Source organism: Amblyraja radiata, chromosome 24, assembly GCF_010909765.2.
Source record: "Amblyraja radiata isolate CabotCenter1 chromosome 24, sAmbRad1.1.pri, whole genome shotgun sequence".
In the NCBI taxonomy this organism is placed as follows: Eukaryota; Metazoa; Chordata; class Chondrichthyes; order Rajiformes; family Rajidae; genus Amblyraja; species Amblyraja radiata.
Genome location: NC_045979.1, coordinates 37049934 through 37057719, shown reverse-complemented (window position 1 = coordinate 37057719; position 7786 = coordinate 37049934).

The following is a 7786-nucleotide window of genomic DNA, read 5'->3' as shown; positions in this document are numbered from 1 at the left end:
GTAACAAGGCCACCACGCTCACTAAAAGAGAAATAAATACACTCCTTTATTTCATATTACATATGCGGAAATTATTTTAAAGGTAGACAAAAATGCTGGTGTAACAGCCCTGTCCCACGTACGAGTTCATTCCAAGAGTTCTCCCGAGTTTTAAAAAAATCAAACTCGTGGTAAGCACGGAGAATGAACGTAGCGGGTACGTCGGAGCTCGGGGACGTCTCTTGGCGCTAACGGCAGGTAAGCACGGGAAGACTCGTGAAGATTTTTCAACACGATGAAAAATGCCCACGAGAGCCCCGAGTACCGACGAGTGGCCATTATCGTAAATCTCCGAGTTCGAATCTGGGCAAACTCGGGAGAACTTGGAATGAACTCGTACCGTGGGACAGGGCTTGATCAAACTATAATCACTTTTCCGGCATTTTATCCAGCATTTTCGCCTCCTACCTTCGATTTCTCCAGCAGCTGCAGTTCTTTCTTAAACAAAAATGATTTTAAATACTTGTCACAATTTAATAACAGGAGCAGCAAGGTTGGTCACAAACTATTTTATATTAATTAATATTAGCAATTTATTCGATGAAAAGCTGTATTCTAAACACATCGAGTATTCGGCCCAACTTGTCCACGTCGCCTAAGTTAGCGATCTAACAAGGCCCCATTTAAGTTCATGTTGGAGGAGCAGAATTAGGCCATTCGGCCCATCAAGGCTACTCCGCCATTCAATCATGGCTGATCTATCTCTCCCTCTCGATCCCATTCTGGAACTGCCTTCTCCCCATAACCCCTGACAGCCGTACTAATCACAAATCTATCTATCTCCAATTTCCTATATTTGGACCGTATCTCTCTATACCTGTCCTATCCATGTCTTTTAAATGTTGTTATAGTCCCTGCCTCAACTGCCTCCTCTGGCAGCTCGTTCCATACACCCACCACTCTCTGATTGAAAAAGTTGCCCCTCAGATTCCTAATAAATCTTTCCCTCTTATTTTCAACCAATGCCCTTCAGGTACATATCCCCTGACCCTGACTTGTCACAATTTAATAATACAGGATTCTAAAAAATAGTATTAGCAATTTATTTGCTAAAGTTGTGTTCTAACACAATCCATTCACAGACTGTCTTCCTGATTACATCTTATCTTTCGATGCTTCGTACTGAAAAGCGGAGTAGCCTTGATGGGCCCAATGCACTAATTCTGCTACTCCAACATGAACCTATATGGGGCCATTTTAAGATTAGTACAGGTGTCAGGGGTTATGGGGAGAAGGCAGGAGAATGGGGTTAGGAGGGAGAGATAGATCAGCCATGATTGAATGGCGGAGTAGACTTGATGGGTTGTCTGTGGCAATGAATGCCACAGATTCACCACCCCCTGACTAAATAAATTCCTCCCCATCTTCCTGAAGGAATGTCCTTTAATTCCGATCTGGCCACACTTGCTATTTCAATCCTTCCTAGGGTGGCACGGTGGTGCAGCGGTAGAGTTGCTGGTTTACAGCGCCCGCAGCACTGGAGACCCGGGTTCGATCCTGACTACAGATGCTGTCTGTCCGGAGTTTTTACCTTCTCCCCGTGATCTGCGTGGTTTTTCTCTGAGATCTTCGGTTTCCTCCCACATTCCGAAGACGTACAGATTTGTAGGTTAATTGGCTTGTTGTATGTGTAAATTGTCCCTGGTGCTTGTAGGATAGTGTTAATGCGCGGGGATTGCTGGTCGGCACGGACCCGGTGGGCCGAAGGGCCTGTTTTCAGTGCTTTATCTCTAAACTAAACTAAATATAAAGTCGGCATGTAATGGATCAGCCAGGATGTGCTGAATGATGCAGCAGAACCAGACACTCCAGACGTTGGCTCAAGCTGTAAATAATGACAAATGATGAAAATATCCACCGCTTACCCATCAAGAGAAGTTCTCTGCTCATCCTAGTGTCTGAAGCAGGTTAGTTTGTCACTGAATTCACGAGTGGATCTCTGATGGTGTGTGTACATCACTTCAAACAGATCTGTGGAAGAACTTAAAGATAAGCAACTAACATTGAGAACCACTGGAATTTACTTAACGCAGAGATACAGCACGGAAACAGGCCCTTCTGCCCACCGAGTCCGCACCGATCAATCATCGTCCGTTTACATATTAAGGGCCTGTCCCACATCGGCGATTTTTTAGGCGACTGCCAGCGACTACGACAATGGAATTCACCGAAGTCAACACCAGAGACAACCTACACCATCCTGGCGAGAGCTTACGACAGGACCTACGTCAGGAGAAGACAAGCTATGACAATCCCACCATCGCCGACTGTCGCCGAAAATGTATTGACCATTTCAAAATCCAGCGGCGACCAGAAAAAGGCTACGACTCTTCGGGCGACTGAGGAGACGACTCACGACCGTACAGGTGACACCCCCGGTGACCATGTGGCCACAGCCTAGTCACCGGCAGTCAACAAAATCACCTAAGTGGGACAGGCCCTTGAGTTCCAGATCTACGTACGTTATCCCACTCCCGACACACTATGGGGCAATTTACAGAGGGTAAATCCGCACGTCTTTGGGATGTGGGAGGAAACCGGAGCGTCCGGAGAAGTGGGTGTGAATCCAGGTGGTGCAGAGGGGGGAAGATGTGGGGAAAGGGGTGAATGGTGTTTGTAGGTTCATTGGGAAAATTGGGGAATTCAATATTCATACCTTTGGGCAATAGGCCACCCAAGTGGAATAGGTCGGTACGGGTGAGGGAGAATTATTGGCAGGTAACCCACAGGATAAAGGTTCTGACTGTCCACACTATCTACGCCTCTCACAATTTTACAGACTGTACTTCTATTAGGTAGGGTGGCGCGCGGTGGCACAGCGGTAGAGTTGCCGCCTCACAGCGCCAGAGACCCGGGTTCCATCCTGACTACTGATGCTGTCTATACGTAGTTTGTATGTTCTCCCCGTGACCTGCGTGGGTTTTCTCCGAGATCTTTGGCTTCCTCCCACGGGACAGGTTTGTAGGTTAATTGGCTTTGGTATAAACTGAACTAAATGCAAAGGTAGACACAAAATGCCGGAGTAACTCAGCGGGACAGGCAGCATCTCTGGAGAGAAGGAATGGGCGACGTTTCGGGTCGAGTCCCTTCTCCGGACTGATGTCAGGGGAGGGGGCGGGACAAAGGTAGAATGTAGGCGGAGACAGCAAGACTAGTGGGAGAACTGGGAAGAGGAAGGGGATGGAGAGGGAAAGCAAGAGAAAGCAACTAAACACAATATCTAACCAGAGAACCACTTCATATTTAAGTTGGCCTTCTGGTGGCAATGAATTCCACAGATTCACCACCCTCTGACTAAAGAAATTCCTCCTCACCTTCCGAAAAGAACATCCTTTCATTCTGAGGCTGTGACCCCTGGTCCTAGACTCTCCCACTAGTGGAAACATCCTCTCCACATCCACTCTATCCAGGCCTTTCACCATTCAGTAAGTTTCAATGAGGTCCCCACTCATTCTTCTAAACTGCAGCGAGTACAGGCCCAGTGTCATCACATGTTAACCCACTCATTCCTGGGATAATTCTTGTAAACCTCCTCTGGACCCCCCCCCCCCCCCCCCCCCCCCCCCCCCAGAGCCTAACACATCCTTCCTCAGATATGGGGCCCAAAATGGCTCACAATACTCCAAATGCGGCCTAACCATCATCGCCTTATAGAGCCTCAGCTCAGGTGGTCCATGTAGAAGAATAAAATGGTTAAAGTTGTCCAGATTATAAATATCTAACCCTATGTTGGGAGTGGCGATCTCCCAGCACAGTATTGTTCACATTTAATATCTGTGTTTTTCCTATACTTACATTTTCCATCTTCCTCGCGAACCAGAAATCCAATCTAGATCAGATCTAGAGTTTAAATTCTAAACGCCATGTCACAATGAGTTTCAGATGTCATAATCCAGGATGTCATTGAGTCTACCATCTGGAGAGAGGTTATTACTTTTTTTAGCTCAGTTTAGTTTTGTTTAGAGATACAGCGCGGAAACAGGCCCTTCGGCCCACCGGGTCCGCGTCGACCAGCGATCCCCCACACCAACACTATCCTACACACACTAGGGGCAGGTTTACAATTTTACCAAAGCCAATTAGCCTACAAACCTGCACGTCTTTGGAGTGTGGGAGGAGAACCATTAGAACTAGGACATTTTCTTTAGCCAGAGGGTGGTGAATCTGTGGAATCTGTGTGACTGGAGAGTAAAGATCCAGAATATGACAGTTTTATAATGGAGATATAGAAATATTTAGCTGTCCTTATACTCTGTCTTTACTCTCTAATAGTCAATAGTGCATTATTTGTCACTGCTCGGTGAAATTCTTTTTGCGTGTATTACACATGCGGATGCCACCATTTTTATCGCCATTATTCAGTCAGGTCGGCCCGGGCGCTAGTTCCCTCCCCACCTCGCCCTGTAAATGGGCAATTAGGGGAGGGCACCAGTAAATGGGGAATTAGGGAAGGGCACCAGTAAAGAGATACAGCGCGGAAACAGGCCCTTCGGCCCATCGAGTCTGCGCTGACCAACGAAACCCCGCACGTTAACACTATCCTACACACACTAGGGACAGGTTTACAATTTTACCGAAGCCAATTAGACTACAAACCCGCACGTCTTTGGAGTGTGGGAGGAAACCGGAGCACCCGGAGAAAACCCACGCAGGTCACGGGGAGAACGTGCAAACACCGTACAGACAGCACCTGTAGTCAGGATCAAACCCGGGTCTCTGGCGCTGTGAGGCAGCAACTCTACCGTGCTACCCTGGGTGTGAGGGCACCTGTATATTAGGGGAGGGCACCAGTAAATGGGGAATTAGGGGTGGGCACCAGTAAATGACAGGATACATGTCGTAGATCTCCCACGACTGGAATATATCCCATTCTGTCTAGGTGTAGCGGTTGCTTTGTGGTCATGTACCTAGATACAGTGAACTGGGGGCGTTTTGCATATAATCCAGTAAAATCATTCTGCACATAAGCACAATCACAAGTAAAGGTGAAACGATTGTGCAGATTTCTTCTGTGTCAGTACACAAAGTCGCCACATTTCCGGCACCCCAATCTTGTAGCTTTCAAAAGTTGTTAAAAATATTGAGTTGTGGGAGAGGTTGGGCAGACTTTATTGCTTGGAGCGTAGGAAACTGAAGATAAACGTTGTGGGGTGTATAAAATCATAAGGGGAATAGATAGGGTAAAAATATATAACCTTTTTCCAACATTGGTGAATCAAGAAACGGAAATCATTGGTTTAAGAGGGAACAGGTGAGCGGGGAAAATGTAATAGCAACTGAGGGCAACTTTTACACACAGTTTTTGCCAAGCAAGATTAGTATTCACTTGTTTACACCAATACACTGGAGCGAAGGAAATAAGAAGGGTTTCGGCCTGAAACTTTGCCTATTTCCTTTGCTCCATAGATGCTGCTGCAGCCGCTGAGTTTCTCCAGCATTTTTGTCTACCTTCGATTTTCCAGCATCTGCAGTTCCTTCTTAAAAACAATGCGATCATGGCTGATCATCCACAATCAGTACCCCGTTCCTGCCTTCTCCCCATATCCCCTGACTCCGCTATCTTTAAGGGCCCTATCTAGCTCTCTCTTGAAAGCATCCAGAGAACCGGCCTCCACCCCCCTCTGAGGCAGAGAATTCCACAGACTGGGTTCATGACTAACATAGTATCAACAACAAATATAAGAAAAGATAGCATATTGATGGCAAATTTCCAAAAATGACATCAGAATACACAAATACATTTTGTGTAACGGTTGTGGCGTGGAGTCCACCAGTTGGCACAGCAAGTGCACATATTTCTTATTCCTTTCTATGTTTATGAATACCACATGGAACAATAAAATTGCAAACACCATTTCCGCTTCATTCACCTGATTATGTATTAGAACCTGAGTAGCCACCGCAACGCGCGTTACACATCATACACACAAACGTACGTTGTGGTGAACACTAAAAAATATGTTCGTTTTGGTGTCCCAGCGAAAACCAAGCATTTTCACCAAATAGATTTTTATCAAAACGTATATGCATGAGGGGCCATATGAAGTTTATTTATGAATTAAATATTCATGACTAAATGTGGCACTATTTTTAATGTCACATTTTTGGTGTCCAAATTGGTGGTAAAATTATGAAAATTTGTCTGTCATGAAAGGTTTTTGACTTTCAGTCTTGAAGTTCTCTAATTTATATCTGCTGTCTATAAGGTTTCACATGATGGGTAGGTTTTTTTTAAGAACAGTGTATTGGTGTAAAAAAGTGAATACTAATCTTGTTTGTCAAAAACTGTGTGAAAAAGTTGCCCTCAGTTGCTATTACATTTCCCCCGCTCACCTTTTCCCTTAAACCAATGATTTCCGTTTCTTGATTCACCAATGTTGGAAAAAGGCTATATATTTTTACCCTATCTATTCCCCTTATGATTTTATACACCCCACAACGTTTATCTTCAGTTTCCTACACTCCAAGCAATAAAGTCTGCCCAACCTCTCCCACAACTCAATATTTTTAAGAACTTTTGAAAGCTACAAGATTGGGGTGCCGGAAATGTGGCGACTTTGTGTACTGACACAGAAGAAATCTGCACAATCGTTTCACCTTTACTTGTGATTGTGCTTATGTGCAGAATGGTTTTACTGGATTATATGCAAAACGCCCCCAGTTCACTGTATCTAGGTACATGACCACAAAGCAACCGCTACGCCTAGACAGAATGGGATGTATTCCAGTCGTGGGAGATCTACGACATGTATCCTGTCATTTACTGGTGCCCTCCTCTAATTCCCCATTTACTGGTGCCCTCCCCTAATATACAGGTGCCCTCACACCCAGGGTAGCACGGTAGAGTTACTGCCTCACAGCGCCAGAGACCCAGGTTCGATCCTGACTACGGGGCGCTGTTTGTACGGTGTTTGTACGTTCTCCCCGTGACCTGCGTGGGTTTTCTCCGGGTGCTCCGGTTTCCTCCCACACTCCAAAGAGGTGCAGGTTTGTAAGCTAATTGGCTTCGGTAAACTGAGAAACTCAGCGGGTGCAGCAGCATTGCTCTATGGAGCGAAGGAAGAAATAAGAAGGGTTTCGGCCCGAAACGTTGCCTATTTCCTTCGCTCCATAGATGCTGCTGCACCCGCTGCGTTTCTCCAGCATTTTTGGCTAGCCATGATCACATTGAATGGCGATGCTGGCTCGAAGGGCCGAATGTCCTACTCCTGCACCTATTGTCTGTTGTCTATAGAACATAGAAACATAGTAAATAGGTGCAGGAGTAGGCCAGTCGACACTTCGAGCCAGCACCGCCATATAATATGTCAAGAGAGAGTTAGATTTAGCTCTTAGGGCTAACAGAAATCAAGGGATATGAGAAAAGCCGGAACGGGGTACTGATTTTGGAAGATCAGTCATGATCATATTGAATGGCGGTGCTGGCTTGAGGGGCCGAATGGCCGACTCCTGCACCTGTTTTTATGTTTCTATGATCATGGCTGATCATCCAAAATCAGTAATAACTCATTTATTCTTCACAGTGACTGCCTTGTGATTTTTCTCTCTTATTTATTATTCATTTCATTGCTCATTTCATGAATGTACCTCATAGTTTGCAATATTTACACTCAAGATGGTGATTAAAGTAATTAAATGTAGTGCAATATCCACCCTGACGTCAGAGTTCCCTGCCACTTGGATGTAGGAGTGCATGGATAGGAGAAGTTTGGAGAGATGTGGACCAAACGTGGGCAGGCGGGAGTAG